General features: G+C 47.2%; 3 non-coding genes across 3 annotated transcripts; 1 reads left to right on the top strand and 2 right to left on the bottom strand.

Moving 5' to 3' along the window:
* On the top strand, positions 1-73 carry TRNAT-GGU (transfer RNA threonine (anticodon GGU)). Its single transcript has one exon. It is a non-coding gene; the product is annotated as a tRNA-Thr (tRNA).
* Positions 74-12,717: 12,644 nt separating this feature from the next.
* Positions 12,718-12,790, bottom strand: TRNAK-UUU (transfer RNA lysine (anticodon UUU)). The gene has a single exon. It is a non-coding gene; the product is annotated as a tRNA-Lys (tRNA).
* Positions 12,791-13,598: 808 nt separating this feature from the next.
* On the bottom strand, positions 13,599-13,671 carry TRNAK-UUU (transfer RNA lysine (anticodon UUU)). The gene has a single exon. It is a non-coding gene; the product is annotated as a tRNA-Lys (tRNA).
* Positions 13,672-16,474: the final 2,803 nt, after the last annotated feature.

Raw genomic sequence — 16,474 nt, 5'->3', positions numbered from 1 at the left:
GCTTCCGTGGCGCAATGATTAGCGCGTTCAGCTGGTACTCGAAAGGTTGGTGGTTCGAGCCCATCCGGGAGCGGTGTTGTGAGGTCTCAGATTTAGCGTGAAAAGTCAAACTTTTTCCATAATACGTGATGACCATTTATTTTCTGAGCTTCCGTGGCTCAATGGTCAGCGCGTTCAGCTGTTAACCGAAAGGTTGGTGGTTCGAGCCCAAACGAGAGAGGTTTTATGGGGTCGCAGATGTAGCGTGAAAAGTCGTAACTTTTCAACAATACCTGACAACCATTTAATTTTTGGGCTTCCGAGGCGCAATAATTAGCGCGTTCAGCTGTTAATCGAAAGGTTGGTGGTTCGAGCCCACCCGGGAGCGGTGTTTTGGGATCTACAATGTAACGTAAATGGCCAAAGTTTTTCCACAATACCTGACGAAAATTTAATTTATGGGCTTCAGTGGCTCAATGGTCAGCCCGTTCAGCTGTTAACCGAAAGGTTGGTGGTTCGAGCCCACCCGGGAGAGGTGTTATGGGGTCTCAGATATAGCGTAAAAAGTCAAAACTTTTCCACAATACCCGACAACCATTAAATTTCTGAGCTTCCGTGGCTCAATGGTTAGCGCGTTCGGCTGTTAACCAAAAGGTTGGTGGTTCGAGCCCATCCGGGAGCGGTGTTGTCACGTCTCTGATGTAACGTAAAATGTCCGAGTTTTTCCTTAATACCTGACGAAAATTTAATTTTTGGGCTTCAGTGGCTCAATGGTCAGCGCGTTCAGCTGTTAACCAAAAGGTTGGTGGTTCGAGCCCACCCGGGAGAGGTGTTATGGGGTCTCAGATGTAGCGTAAAAAGTCAAAACTTTTCCACAATACCCGACAACCATTAAATTTCTGAGCTTCCGTGGCTTAATGGTTAGCGCGTTCGGCGGTTAACCAATAGGTTGGTGGTTCGAGCCCATCCGGGAGCGGTTTTGTCACGTCTCAGATGTAGCGTAAAATGTCAGAGTTTTTCCACAATACCTGACGAACATTTTATTTTTGGCTTCCGTGGAGCAAAGGTTAGCGCGTTCAGCTGTTAATCGAAAGGTTGGTGGTTCGAGCCCATCCGGGAGCGGTTTTGTCACGTCTCAGATGTAACGTAAAATGTCAGAGTTTTTCCACAATACCTGACGAACATTTAATTTTTGGCTTCCGTGGCGCAAAGGTTAGCGCGTTCAGCTGTTAATCGAAAGGTTGGTGGTTCTAGCCCACCCGGAAGAGGTGTTGTGGGGTCTCAGATGTAGCGTAAAAAGTCAAAACTTTTCCACAATACGTGACAACCATTTAATTTCTGAGCTTCCTGGCTCAATGGTTAGCTCGTTCGGCTGTTAACTAATAGTTTGGTGGTTCGAGCCCACCCGGAAGCGGTGTTGTGGGATCTCAAGTGTAACGTAGAAAGCCAAAGTTTTCCACAATACTTGACGACCATTTAATTTTTGGGCTTCCGTGGCGCAATGGATAGCGCGTTCGGCTGCTAACCAATAGGTTGGTGGTTCGAGCCATTCCGGGAGCGGTGTTGTGAGGTCTCAGGTGTGACGTAAAAAGTCAAGGTTTTTACACAATACCTGACGAGCATTTAGTTTTTGGGCTTCCGTGGCGCAATGGTTAGCGCGTTCAGCTGTTAATCGAAAGGTTGGTGGTTCGAGCCCACCCGGGAGAGGTGTTGTGGGGTCTCAGATGTAGCGTAAAAAGTCAAAACTTTACCACAATACGTGACAACCATTTAATTTCTGAGCTTCCGTGGCTCAATAGTTAGCGCGTTCCGCTGTTAACCAATAGGTTGGTGGTTCGAGCCCACCCGGGAGCGGTGTTGCGGGATCTCAAATGTAACGTAGAAAGCAAAAGTTTTTCCACAATACCTGACGAACATTTAACTTTTTGGGCTTCCGTGGCGCAATGGTTAGAGCGTTCGGCTGTTAACCGATAGGTTGGTGGTTCGAGCCCACCCGGGAGAGGTGTTGTAGGGTCTCAGATGTAACGTAAAAATCCAAAACTTTTCCACAATACGTGACAACCATTTAATTTCTGAGCTTCCGTGGCTCAATGGTTAGCTCGTTCTTCTGTTAACCAATAGGTTGGTGGTTCGAGCCCACCCGGCAGCGGTGTTGTGAGGTCTCAGATGTAACGTAAAATGTCAGTTTTTCCACAATACCTGACGACCATTTAATTTTTGGGCTTCCGTGGTGCAATTGTTAGCGCGTTCAGCTGTTAATCGAAAGGTTGGTGGTTCGAGCCCACCCGGGAGAGGTGTTATGGGGTCTCAGATGTAGCGTAAAAAGTCAAAACGTTTCCACAATACCCGACAACCATTAAATTTCTGAGCTTCCGTGGCTCAATGGTTAGCGCGTACGGCTGTTAACCAAAAGGTTGGTGGTTCGAGCCCATCCGGGAGCGGTGTTGTCACGTCTCAGATGTAACGTAAAATGTCAGAGTTTTTCCACAATACCTGACGAACATTTAATTTTTGGGCTTCCGTGGCGCAAAGGTTAGCGCGTTCAGCTGTTAATCGAAAGGTTGGCTGTTCGAGCCCACCCGGAAGAGGTGTTGTGGGGTCTCAGATGTAAATTAAAAAGTCAAAACTTTTCCACAATACGTGACAACCATTTAATTTCTGAGCTTCCGTGGCTCAATGGTTAGCTCGTTCGGCTGTTAACCAATAGTTTGGTGGTTCGAGCCCACCCGGGAGCGGTGTTGTGGGATCTCAAGTGTAACGTAGAAAGCCAAAGTTTTCCACAATACCTGACGAACATTTAATTTTTGGGCTTCCGTGGCGCGATAGTTAGCGCGTTCAGCTGTTAATCGAAAGGTTGGTGGTTCGAGCCCATCCGGGAGCGGTTTCGTCACGTCTCAGATGTAACGTAAAATGTCAGAGTTTTTCCACAATACTTGACGAACATTTAATTTTTGGGCTTCCGTGGCGCAATGGTTAGCGCGTTCAGCTGTTAATCGAAAGGTTGGCTGTTCGAGCCCACCCGGAAGAGGTGTTGTGGGGTCTCAGATGTAGCGTAAAAAGTCAAAACTTTTCCACAATACGTGACAACCATTTAATTTCTGAGCTTCCGTGGCTCAATGGTTAGCTCGTTCGGCTGTTAACCAATAGTTTGGTGGTTCGAGCCCACCCGGGAGCGGTGTTGTGGGATCTCAAGTGTAACGTAGAAAGCCAAAGTTTTCCACAATACCTGACGACCATTTAATTTTTGGGCTTCCGTGGCGCAATGGTTAGCGCGTTCAGCTGTTAATCGAAAGGTTGGTGGTTCGAGCCCACCCGGGAGAGGTTTTATGGGGTCTCAGAAGTAGCGTAAAAAGTCAAAACTTTTCCACAATACCCGACAACCATTAAATTTCTGAGCTTCCGTGGCTCAATGGTTAGCGCGTGCGGCTGTTAACCAAAAGGTTGGTGGTTCGAGCCCATCCGGAAGCGGTGTTGTCACGTCTCTGATGTAACGTAAAATGTCAGAGTTTTTCCACAATACCTGTCGAGCATTTAATTTTTGGGCTTCCGTGGCGCAATGATTAGCGCGTTCAGCTGTTAATAGAAAGGCTGGTGGTTCGAGCCCATCCGGGAGCGGTGTTGTGAGGTCTCAGATGTAGCGTGAAAAGTCAAACTTTTTCCTTAATACGTGATAACCATTTATTTTCTGAGCTTCCGTGGTTCAATAGTTAGCGCGTTCGGCTTTTAACCAATAGGTTTGTGGTTCGAGCCCACCCGGGAGCGGTGTTTTGGGATCTCAAATGAAACGTAAATAGCCAAAGTTTTTCCACAATACCTGACGACCATTTAATTTTTGGGAGTCCGTGGCGCAATGGTTAGCGTGTTCGGGTGTTAACCGAAAGGTTGGTGGTTCGAGCCCATCCGGGAGCGGTGTTGTGAGGTCTCAGATGTGAAGTAAAAAGTTAAAGTTTTTCCTTAATACCTGACGAAAATTTAATTTTTGGGCTTCAGTGGCTCAATGGTCAGCGCGTTCAGCTGTTAACCGAAAGGTTGGTGGTTCGAGCCCAAACGAGAGAGGTTTGTGGGGTCTCAGATGTAGCGTGAAAAGTCGTAACTTTTCCACAATACCTGACGACCATATAATTTTTGGGCTTCCGTGGCGCAATGGTTAGCGCGTTCAGCTGTTAATCGAAAGGTTGGTGGTTAGAGCCCACCCGGGAGAGGTGTTATGGGGTCTCAGATGTAGCGTAAAAAGTCAAAACTTTTCCACAATACCCGACAACCATTAAATTTCTGAGCTTCCGTGGCTTAATGGTTAGCGCGTTCGGCTGGTGACCAATAGGTTGGTGGTTCGAGCCCATCCGGGAGCGGTTTTGTCACGTCTCAGATGTAACGTAAAATGTCAGAGTTTTTCCACAATACCTGACGAACATTTAATTTTTGGGCTTCCGTGGCGCAAAGGTTAGCGCGTTCAGCTGTTAATCAAAAGGTTGGCTGTTCGAGCCCACCCGGAAGAGGTGTTGTGGGGTCTCAGATGTAGCGTAAAAAGTCAAAACTTTTCCACAATACGTGACAACCATTTAATTTCTGAGCTTCCGTGGCTCAATGTTTAGCTCGTTCGGCTGTTAACCAATAGTTTGGTGGTTCGAGCCCACCCGGGAGCGGTGTTGTGGGATCTCAAGTGTAACGTAGAAAGCCAAAGTTTTCCACAATACCTGACGAACATTTAATTTTTGGGCTTCCGTGGCGCAATAGTTAGCGCGTTCAGCTGTTAATCAAAAGGTTGGTGGTTCGAACCCATCCGGGAGCGGTTTCGTCACGTCTCAGATGTAACGTAAAATGTCAGAATTTTTCCACAATACTTGACGAACATTTAATTTTTGGGCTTCCGTGGCGCAATGGTTAGCGCGTTCAGCTGTTAATCGAAAGGTTGGTGGTTCGAGCCCATTCGGGAGCGGTTTCGTCACGTCTCAGATGTAACGTAAAATGTCAGAGTTTTTCCACAATACCTGACGAACCTTTAATTTTTGGGCTTCCGTGGCGCAAAGGTTAGCGCGTTCAGCTGTTAATCGAAAGGTTGGCTGTTCGAGCCCACCCGGAAGAGGTGTTGTGGGGTCTCAGATGTAGCGTAAAAAGTCAAAACTTTTCCACAATACGTGACAACCATTTAATTTCTGAGCTTCCGTGGCTCAATGGTTAGCTCGTTCGGCTGTTAACCAATAGTTTGGTGGTTCGAGCCCACCCGGGAGCGCTGTTGTGGGACCTCAAGTGTAACGTAGAAAGCCAAAGTTTTCCACAATACCTGACGACCATTTAATTTTTGGGCTTCCGTGGCGCAATGGTTAGCGCGTTCAGCTGTTAATCGAAAGGTTGGTGGCTCGAGCCCACCCGGGAGAGGTTTTATGGGGTCTCAGAAGTAGCGTAAAAAGTCAAAACTTTTCCACAATACCCGAAAACCATTAAATTTCTGAGCTTCCGTGGCTCAATGGTTAGCGCGTGCGGCTGTTAACCAAAAGGTTGGTGGTTCGAGCCCATCCGGGAGCGGTGTTGTCACGTCTCAGATGTAACGTAAAATGTCAGAGTTTTTCCACAATACCTGTCGAGCATTTAATTTTTGGGCTTCCGTGGCGCAATGATTAGCGCGTTCAGCTGTTAATAGAAAGGCTGGTGGTTCGAGCCCATCCGGGAGCGGTGTTGTGAGGTATCAGATGTAGCGTGAAAAGTCAAACTTTTTCCATAATACGTGATAACCATTTATTTTCTGAGCTTCCGTGGTTCAATGGTTAGCGCGTTCGGCTGTTAACCCATAGGTTTGTGGTTCGAGCCCACCCGGGAGCGGTGTTTTGGGATCTCAAATGAAACGTAAATAGCCAAAGTTTTTCCACAATACCTGACGACCATTTAATTTTTGGGCGTCCGTGGCGCAATGGTTAGCGTGTTCGGGTGTTAACCGAAAGGTTGGTGGTTCGAGCCCATCCGGGAGCGGTGTTGTGAGGTCTCAGATGTGAAGTAAAAAGTCAAAGTTTTTCCTTAATACCTGACGAAAATTTAATTTTTGGGCTTCAGTGGCTCAATGGTCAGCGCGTTCAGCTGTTAACCGAAAGGTTGGTGGTTCGAGCCCAAACGAGAGAGGTTTGTGGGGTCTCAGATTTAGCGTGAAAAGTCGTAACTTTTCCACAATACCTGACGACCATATAATTTTTGGGCTTCCGTGGCGCAATGGTTAGCGCGTTCAGCTGTTAATCGAAAGGTTGGTGGTTAGAGCCCACCCGGGAGAGGTGTTATGGGGTCTCAGATGTAGCGTAAAAAGTCAAAACTTTTCCACAATACCCGACAACCATTAAATTTCTGAGCTTCCGTGGCTTAATGGTTAGCGCGTTCGGCTGGTGACCAATAGGTTGGTGGTTCGAGCCCATCCGGGAGCGGTTTTGTCACGTCTCAGATGTAACGTAAAATGTCAGAGTTTTTCCACAATACCTGACGAACATTTAATTTTTGGGCTTCCGTGGCGCAAAGGTTAGCGCGTTCAGCTGTTAATCAAAAGGTTGGCTGTTCGAGCCCACCCGGAAGAGGTGTTGTGGGGTCTCAGATGTAGCGTAAAAAGTCAAAACTTTTCCACAATACGTGACAACCATTTAATTTCTGAGCTTCCGTGGCTCAATGTTTAGCTCGTTCGGCTGTTAACCAATAGTTTGGTGGTTCGAGCCCACCCGGGAGCGGTGTTGTGGGATCTCAAGTGTAACGTAGAAAGCCAAAGTTTTCCACAATACCTGACGAACATTTAATTTTTGGGCTTCCGTGGCGCAATAGTTAGCGCGTTCAGCTGTTAATCAAAAGGTTGGTGGTTCGAACCCATCCGGGAGCGGTTTCGTCACGTCTCAGATGTAACGTAAAATGTCAGAATTTTTCCACAATACTTGACGAACATTTAATTTTTGGGCTTCCGTGGCGCAATGGTTAGCGCGTTCAGCTGTTAATCGAAAGGTTGGTGGTTCGAGCCCATTCGGGAGCGGTTTCGTCACGTCTCAGATGTAACGTAAAATGTCAGAGTTTTTCCACAATACCTGACGAACCTTTAATTTTTGGGCTTCCGTGGCGCAAAGGTTAGCGCGTTCAGCTGTTAATCGAAAGGTTGGCTGTTCGAGCCCACCCGGAAGAGGTGTTGTGGGGTCTCAGATGTAGCGTAAAAAGTCAAAACTTTTCCACAATACGTGACAACCATTTAATTTCTGAGCTTCCGTGGCTCAATGGTTAGCTCGTTCGGCTGTTAACCAATAGTTTGGTGGTTCGAGCCCACCCGGGAGCGCTGTTGTGGGACCTCAAGTGTAACGTAGAAAGCCAAAGTTTTCCACAATACCTGACGACCATTTAATTTTTGGGCTTCCGTGGCGCAATGGTTAGCGCGTTCAGCTGTTAATCGAAAGGTTGGTGGCTCGAGCCCACCCGGGAGAGGTTTTATGGGGTCTCAGAAGTAGCGTAAAAAGTCAAAACTTTTCCACAATACCCGAAAACCATTAAATTTCTGAGCTTCCGTGGCTCAATGGTTAGCGCGTGCGGCTGTTAACCAAAGGTTGGTGGTTCGAGCCCATCCGGGAGCGGTGTTGTCACGTCTCAGATGTAACGTAAAATGTCAGAGTTTTTCCACAATACCTGTCGAGCATTTAATTTTTGGGCTTCCGTGGCGCAATGATTAGCGCGTTCAGCTGTTAATAGAAAGGCTGGTGGTTCGAGCCCATCCGGGAGCGGTGTTGTGAGGTATCAGATGTAGCGTGAAAAGTCAAACTTTTTCCATAATACGTGATAACCATTTATTTTCTGAGCTTCCGTGGTTCAATGGTTAGCGCGTTCGGCTGTTAACCCATAGGTTTGTGGTTCGAGCCCACCCGGGAGCGGTGTTTTGGGATCTCAAATGAAACGTAAATAGCCAAAGTTTTTCCACAATACCTGACGACCATTTAATTTTTGGGCGTCCGTGGCGCAATGGTTAGCGTGTTCGGGTGTTAACCGAAAGGTTGGTGGTTCGAGCCCATCCGGGAGCGGTGTTGTGAGGTCTCAGATGTGAAGTAACAAGTTGGGAAAACCAAAATATTACCTCTCCGTGTCAAGAAGATTATATAAACTTAAGTATCCAATAAAAACGTTATTATGTTTCTGAGTTGGGGTTTCCCATTTTTGTTGTTGTTTTGAAAAATATATCGCAATGCACGGGCCTTGATAGATATAGGAGGCAATGAATGAAATATATCACAATGCACGGGCCTTGATAGATATAGGAGGCAACGAAGGAAATATATCGCATGCACGGGCCTTGGTAGATATAGGAGGCAATGATAATCTCTCTCTTTGCACGAGAGGTTTATCTTTAATATTTAAATAAATACAATTATTTTTAATTATTTTAATCTTCAATAATTAACATTAATAATAGTTAAATCGTTTAAAATAAAGTTATACCTATTATCTTTTCAAACTTTGCTAATATTGACGTTTAAAGTGAAGGGTACCCCTCTTGCCCGCTTTTTTCAAATTTGGGGTATATATACGATTCGTTTCCATTATAATAGTAAGGAAAAAGCGCAATTGCGAAAACCTTTGGTGGCGATCCCTCCTTAGGGAGGCTAGACGTTTCTCGTAACCCTAGCTGATCGCCGCGTATATCCTAAAACCAAACGATGATAATAGAGTAGAAGCCAATGATACAGATTGGTGTCTATGTGGAATAGACGGAAGACCAGTGGATGGTGGTGTTAGAAGCCAGTGTAAGTGCAGACTGGTGTCAATGTTGGGATTGACAAAGAACAGAAGATGGTGGTGATTAGAAGCCAGTAAGAACAGACTGGTGTCCGTGTGGGATGGACGAAGACCAGAAGATGGTGGTGTGAGAACTCAAGTAGAGGAGCCATTTCCGTGACTGTGAAAGCAGTTCGGAAATGGCGAACACGTTTGCTCCGATACGCAAACTGCGAACGCGGTCACGTGGGTGTAACAACGGACAGACAGACACACAGACAGACAGACAGACACACAGACACACAGACAGACACGGCCGTTACAGAACCTCTCCTGGACTACGTCACACGGAGAGGTAAAAAGTCAAAGTTTTTCCTTAATACCTGACGAAAATTTAATTTTTGGGCTTCAGTGGCTCAATGGTCAGCGCGTTCAGCTGTTAACCGAAAGGTTGGTGGTTCGAGCCCAAAAGAGAGAGGTTTGTGGGGTCTCAGATGTAGCGTGAAAAGTCGTAACTTTTCAACAATACCTGACAACCATTTAATTTCTGAGCTTCCGTGGCTCAATGGTTAGCGCGTTCGGCTGTTATCCAATAGGTTGGTGGTTCGAGCCCATCCGGGAGCGGTGTTGTGAGGTCTCAGATGTAACGTAAAATGTCAGTTTTTCCACAATACCTGACGACCATATAATTTTTGGGCTTCCGTGGCGCAATGGTTAGCGCGTTCAGCTGTTAATCGAAAGGTTGGTGGTTCGAGCCCACCCGGGAGAGGTGTTATGGGGTCTCAGATGTAGCGTAAAAAGTCAAAACTTTTCCACAATACCCGACAACCATTAAATTTCTGAGCTTCCGTGGCTTAATGGTTAGCGCGTTCGGAGGTGACCAATAGGTTGGTGGTTCGAGCCCATCCGGGAGCGGTTTTGTCACGTCTCAGCTGTAACGTAAAATGTCAGAGTTGTTCCACAATACCTGACGAACATTTAATTTTTGGGCTTCCGTGGCGCAAAGGTTAGCGCGTTCAGCTGTTAATCGAAAGGTTGGCTGTTCGAGCCCACCCGGAAGAGGTGTTGTGGGGTCTCAGATGTAGCGTAAAAAGTCAAAACTTTTCCACAATACGTGACAACCATTTAATTTATGAGCTTCCGTGGCGCAATGGTCAGCGCGTTCAGCTGTTAACCGAAAGGTTGGTGGTTCGAGCCCAAACGAGAGAGGTGTTGTAGGGTCTCAGATTTAACGTAAAAAGTCATAACTTTTCCACAATACCCGACGACCATTTAATTTTTGGGCTTCCGAGGCGCAATAATTAGCGCGTTCAGCTGTTAATCGAAATGTTGGTGGTTCGAGCCCATCCGGGAGCGGTGTTGTGAGGTCCCAGATGTGACGTAAAAAGTCAAGGTTTTTCCACAATACCTGACGAGCATTTAATTTTTGGGCTTCCGTGGCGCAATAATTAGCGCGTTCAGCTGTTAATCGAAAGGTTAGTGGTTCGAGCCCACCCGGGAGAGGTGTTGTAGGGTCTCAGATGTAACGTAAAAAGTCATAACTCATCCACAATACCTAACAGCCATCTAATTTCTGAGCTTCCGTGGCTCAATGGTTAGCGCGTTCGGCTGTTAACCAATAGGTTGGTGGTTCGAGCCCATCCGGGAGCGGTGTTTTGACGTCTCAGATGTGACGTAAAAAGTCAAGGTTTTTCCACAATACCTGACGAGCATTTAATTTTTGGGCTTCCGTGGCGCAATGATTAGCGCGTTCAGCTGTTAATCGAAAGGTTGGTGGTTCGAGCCCATCCGGGAGCGGTGTTGTGAGGTCTCAGATGTAACGTAAAATTCAGAGTTTTTCCGCAATACCTGACGACCGTTTAATTTCAGAGCTTCCGTGGCACAATGGTCATTGCGTTCGGCTTTTAACCGAAAGTTTGGTGGTTCGAGCCCATCCGGGAGCGGTGTTGTGAGGTCTCAGATGTAACGTAAAATTCAAAGTTTTTCCGCAATACCTGACGACCGTTTAATTTCAGAGCTTCCGTGGCACAATGGTCATTGCGTTCGGCTTTTAACCGAAAGTTTGGTGGTTCAAACCCATCCGGGAGCGGTGTTGTGAGGCCTCAGATGTTACGTAAACAGTCTGAGTTTACCACAATTCCTGAAGACCATTTAATTTTTAGGCTTCCATGGCGCGATGGTTAGCGCGCTCGGCTGTTAACCGAAAGGTTGGTGGTTCGAGCCCACCCGGGAGAGGTGTTGTAGGGTCTCAGATGTAACGTAAAAAGTCATAACTCATCCACAATACCTAACAGCCATCTAATTTCTGAGCTTCCGTGGCTCAATGGTTAGCGCGTTCGGCTGTTAACCTATAGTTTGGTGGTTCGAGCCCATCCGGGAGCGGTGTTGGGACGTCTCAGATGTGACGTAAAAAGTCAAGGTTTTTTCCACAATACCTGACGACCATTTAAATTTTGGGCTTCCGTGGCGCAATGGTTAGCGCTTTCAGCTGCTATTCAAAAGACTGGTGGTTTGAGCCCTCCCAGGAGCGGTGTTGAAACGTCTCAGATGTAACGTAAAATGTCAGAGTTTTTCCACAATACATGACGAACATTTAATTTTTGGGCTTCCGAGGCGCAATAATTAGCGCGTTCAGCTGTTAATCGAAAGGTTGGTGGTTCGAGCCCATCCGGGAGCGGTGTTGTGAGGTCCCAGATGTGACGTAAAAAAGTCAAGGTTTTTCCACAACCACCAACCTTTCGGTTAAAAGCTGAACGCGCTAACCATTGCGCCACGGAGGCTCTGAAATTAATTGTTCGTCAGGTATTGTGGAAAAGTTATGACTTTTTACGCTACATCTGAGACGCCACAACACCGCTTTCGGGTGGGCTCGAACCACCAGCCTTTCGGTTAACAGCCAAACGCGCTAACCATCGCGCCACGGAAGCCAAAAAATTAAATGATCGTCAGGTATTGTGGAAAATTTATGACTTTTTGCGCTACATCTGAGACCCCACATTACCGCTCCCGGGTGGGCTCGAACCACCAACCTTTCGGTTAACAGCCGAACGCGCTAACCATTGCGCCACGGAAGCTCTGAAATTCAATTGTCGTCAGGTATTGCGGAAAAACTCTGACTTTTTACGTTACATCTGAGACCTCTCAACACCACTCCTGGGTGGGCTTTAGCCACCAACCTTTCGGTTAACAGCCGAACGCGCTAACCATCGCGCCAAGGAAGCCAAAAAATAAAATGGTCATCAGGTATTTTGGAAAAATAATGACTTTTTACGTTACATCTGAGATTCCACAACACCGCTCCCGGGTGGGCTCGAACAACCAACCTTTCGGTTAAAAGCTGAACGCGCTAACCATTGCGCCACGGAAGCTCAGAAATTAAATGATCGTCAGGTATTGTAGAAAAGTTATGACTTTTTACGCTACATCTGAGACCCCACAACACCGCTCCCGGGTGGGCTCGAACCACCAACCTTTCGGTTAACAGCCGAACGCGCTAACCATTGCGCCACGGAAGCTCTGAAATTCAATGTTCGTCAGGTATTGCGGAAAAACTCTGACTTTTACGTTACATCTGAGACCTCACAACACCGCTCCCGGATGGGCTCGAACCACCAAACTTTCGGTTAAAAGCCGAACGCAATGACCATCGCGCCACGGAAGCCTAAAAATTAAATGGTCGTCAGGAATTGTGGAAAAACTCTGACTTTTTACGTTACATCTGAGACCTCTCAACAACGCTCCTGGGTGGGCTTTAGCCACCAACCTTTCGGTTAACAGCCGAACGCGATAACCATCGCGCCACGGAAGCCAAAAAATTAAATGGTCATCAGGTATTTTGGAAAAATAATGACTTTTTACGCTACGTCTGAGACCCCACAACACCGCTCGCGGGTGGGCTCGAACCACCAACCTCTCAGTTAACAGCTGAACGCGCTAACCATTGCGCCACGGAAGTTCTGAAATTAAATGTTTGTCAGGTATTATTTAAAAACTCTGACTTTTTACGTTACATCTGAGACCCCACAACACCGCTCCCGGGTGGGCTCGAACCACCAACCTTTCGGTTAAAAGCTGAACGCGCTAACCATTGCGCCACGGAAGCTCAGAAATTAAATGATCGTCAGGTATTGTGGAAAAGTTATGACTTTTTACGCTACATCTGAGACCCCACAACACCGCTCCCGGGTGGGCCCGAACCACCAACCTTTCGGTTAACAGCTGAACGCGCTAACCACTGCGCCACGGAACCCAAAAAATTAAATGATCGTCAGGTATTGTGGAAAAGTTATGACTTTTTGCGCTACATCTGAGACCCCACAACACCGCTCCCGGGTGGGCTCGAACCACCAACCTTTCGGTGAACAACCGAACGCGCTAACCATTGCGCCACGGAAGCTCTGAAATTCAATGTTCGTCAGGTATTGCGGAAAAACTCTGACTTTTACGTTACATCTGAGACCTCACAACACCGCTCCCGGATGGGCTCGAACCACCAAACTTTCGGTTAAAAGCCGAACGCAATGACCATCGCGCCACGGAAGCCTAAAAATTAAATGGTCGTCAGGAATTGTGGAAAAACTCTGACTTTTTACGTTACATCTGAGACCTCTCAACAACGCTCCTGGGTGGGCTTTAGCCACCAACCTTTCGGTTAACAGCCGAACGCGATAACCATCGCGCCACGGAAGCCAAAAAATTAAATGGTCATCAGGTATTTTGGAAAAATAATGACTTTTTACGCTACGTCTGAGACCCCACAACACCGCTCGCGGGTGGGCTCGAACCACCAACCTCTCAGTTAACAGCTGAACGCGCTAACCATTTCGCCACGGAAGTTCTGAAATGAAATGTTTGTCAGGTATTATTTAAAAACTCTGACTTTTTACGTTACATCTGAGACCCCACAACACCGCTCCCGGGTGGGCTCGAACCACCAACCTTTCGGTTAAAAGCTGAACGCGCTAACCATTGCGCCACGGAAGCTCAGAAATTAAATGATCGTCAGGTATTGTGGAAAAGTTATGACTTTTTACGCTACATCTGAGACCCCACAACACCGCTCCCGGGTGGGCCCGAACCACCAACCTTTCGGTTAACAGCTGAACGCGCTAACCACTGCGCCACGGAACCCAAAAAATTAAATGATCGTCAGGTATTGTGGAAAAGTTATGACTTTTTCGCTACATCTGAGACCCCACAACACCGCTCCCGGGTGGGCTCGAACCACCAACCTTTCGGTGAACAACCGAACGCGCTAACCATTGCGCCACGGAAGCTCTGAAATTCAATGGTCGTCAGGTATTGCGGAAAAACTCTGACTTTTTACGTTACATCTGAGACCTCTCAACACCGCTCCTGGGTGGGCTTTAGCCACCAACCTTTCGGTTAACAGCCGAACGCGCTAACCATTGCGCCAAGGAAGCCAAAAAATTAAATGGTCATCAGGTATTTTGGAAAAATAATGACTTTTTACGCTACATCTGAGACCCCACAACACCGCTCCCGGGTGGGCTCGAACAACCAACCTTTCGGTTAAAAGCTGAACGCGCTAACCATTGCGCCACGGAAGCTCAGAAATTAAATGATCGTCAGGTATTGTGGAAAAGTTATGACTTTTTACGCTACATCTGAGACCCCACAACACCGCTCCCGGGTGGGCCCGAACCACCAACCTTTCGGTTAACAGCTGAACGCGCTAACCACTGCGCCACGGAACCCAAAAAATTAAATGATCGTCAGGTATTGTGGAAAAGTTATGACTTTTTCGCTACATCTGAGACCCCACAACACCGCTCCCGGGTGGGCTCGAATCACCAACCTTTCGGTGAACAACCGAACGCGCTAACCATTGCGCCACGGAAGCTCTGAAATTCAATGGTCGTCAGGTATTGCGGAAAAACTCTGACTTTTTACGTTACATCTGAGACCTCTCAACACCGCTCCTGGGTGGGCTTTAGCCACCAACCTTTCGGTTAACAGCCGAACGCGCTAACCATTGCGCCAAGGAAGCCAAAAAATTAAATGGTCATCAGGTATTTTGGAAAAATAATGACTTTTTACGCTACATCTGAGACCCCACAACACCGCTCCCGGGTGGTCTCGAACCACCAACCTTTCGGTTAACAGCTAAACGCGCTAACCATTGCGCCACGGAAGCCAAAAAATTAAATGATCGTCAGGTATTGTGGAAAAGCTATGCCTTTTTACGCTACATCTGAGACCCCACAACACCGCTCCCGGGTGGTCTCGAACCACCAACCTTTCGGTTAACAGCTGAACGCGCTAACCATTGCGCCACGGAAGATCTGAAATTCAATGGTCGTCAGGTATTGCGGAAAAACTCTGACTTTTACGTTACATCTGAGACCTCACAACACCGCTCCCGGATGGGCTCGAACCACCAAACTTTCGGTTAAAAGCCGAACGCGCTAACCATCGCGCCAAGGAAGCCAAAAAATAAAATGGTCATCAGGTATTTTGGAAAAATAATGACTTTTTACGTTACATCTGAGACCCCACAACACCGCTCCCGGGTGGGCTCGAACAACCAACCTTTCGGTTAAAAGCTGAACGCGCTAACCATTGCGCCACGGAAGCTCAGAAATTAAATGATCGTCAGGTATTGTAGAAAAGTTATGACTTTTTACACTACATCTGAGACCCCACAACACCGCTCCCGGGTGGGCTCGAACCACCAACCTTTCGGTTAACAGCCGAACGCGCTAACCAATTGCGCCACGGAAGATCTGAAATTCAATGGTCGTAAGGTATTGCGGAAAAACTCTGACTTTTACGTTACATCTGAGACCTCACAACACCGCTCCCGGATGGGCTCGAACCACCAAACTTTCGGTTAAAAGCCGAACGTGCTAACCATCGCGCCAAGGAAGCCAAAAAATAAAATGGTCATCAGGTATTTTGGAAAAATAATGACTTTTTACGTTACATCTGAGACCCCACAACACCGCTCCCGGGTGGGCTCGAACAACCAACCTTTCGGTTAAAAGCTGAACGCGCTAACCATTGCGCCACGGAAGCTCAGACATTAAATGATCGTCAGGTATTGTAGAAAAGTTATGACTTTTTACGCTACATCTGAGACCCCACAACACCGCTCCCGGGTGGGCTCGAACCACAAACCTTTCAGTTAACAGCCGAACGCGCTAACCATTGCGCTACGGAAGCTCAGAAATTCAATGTTCGTCAGGTATTGCGGAAAAACTCTGACTTTTACGTTACATCTGAGACCTCACAACACCGCTCCCGGATGGGCTCGAACCACCAAACTTTCGGTTAAAAGCCGAACGCAATGACCATCGCGCCACGGAAGCCTAAAAATTAAATGGTCGTCAGGAATTGTGGAAAAACTCTGACTTTTTACGTTACATCTGAGACCTCTCAACACCGCTCCTGGGTGGGCTTTAGCCACCAACCTTTCGGTTAACAGCCGAACGCGCTAACCATCGCGCCACGGAAGCCAAAAAATTAAATGGTCATCAGGTATTTTGGAAAAATAATGACTTTTTACGCTACGTCTGAGACCCCACAACACCGCTCGCGGGTGAGCTCGAACCACCAACCTTTCAGTTAACAGCTGAACGCGCTAACCATTGCGCCACGGAAGTTCTGAAATTAAATGTTTGTCAGGTATTATTTAAAAACTCGGACTTTTTACGTTACATCTGAGACCCCACAACACCGCTCCCGGGTGGGCTCGAACCACCAATCTTTCGGTTAAAAGCTGAACGCGCTAACCATTGCGCCACGGAAGCTCAGAAATTAAATG

Source organism: Phalangium opilio, unplaced genomic scaffold (genome assembly GCF_054372755.1).
Source record: "Phalangium opilio isolate 3A_F unplaced genomic scaffold, DU_Popi_V2 ptg000390l_1, whole genome shotgun sequence".
Taxonomy (NCBI): Eukaryota; Metazoa; Arthropoda; class Arachnida; order Opiliones; family Phalangiidae; genus Phalangium; species Phalangium opilio.
The sequence above is the reverse complement of the archived record's forward strand: the minus strand, read 5'-3'. Positions and strand labels throughout refer to the sequence as shown.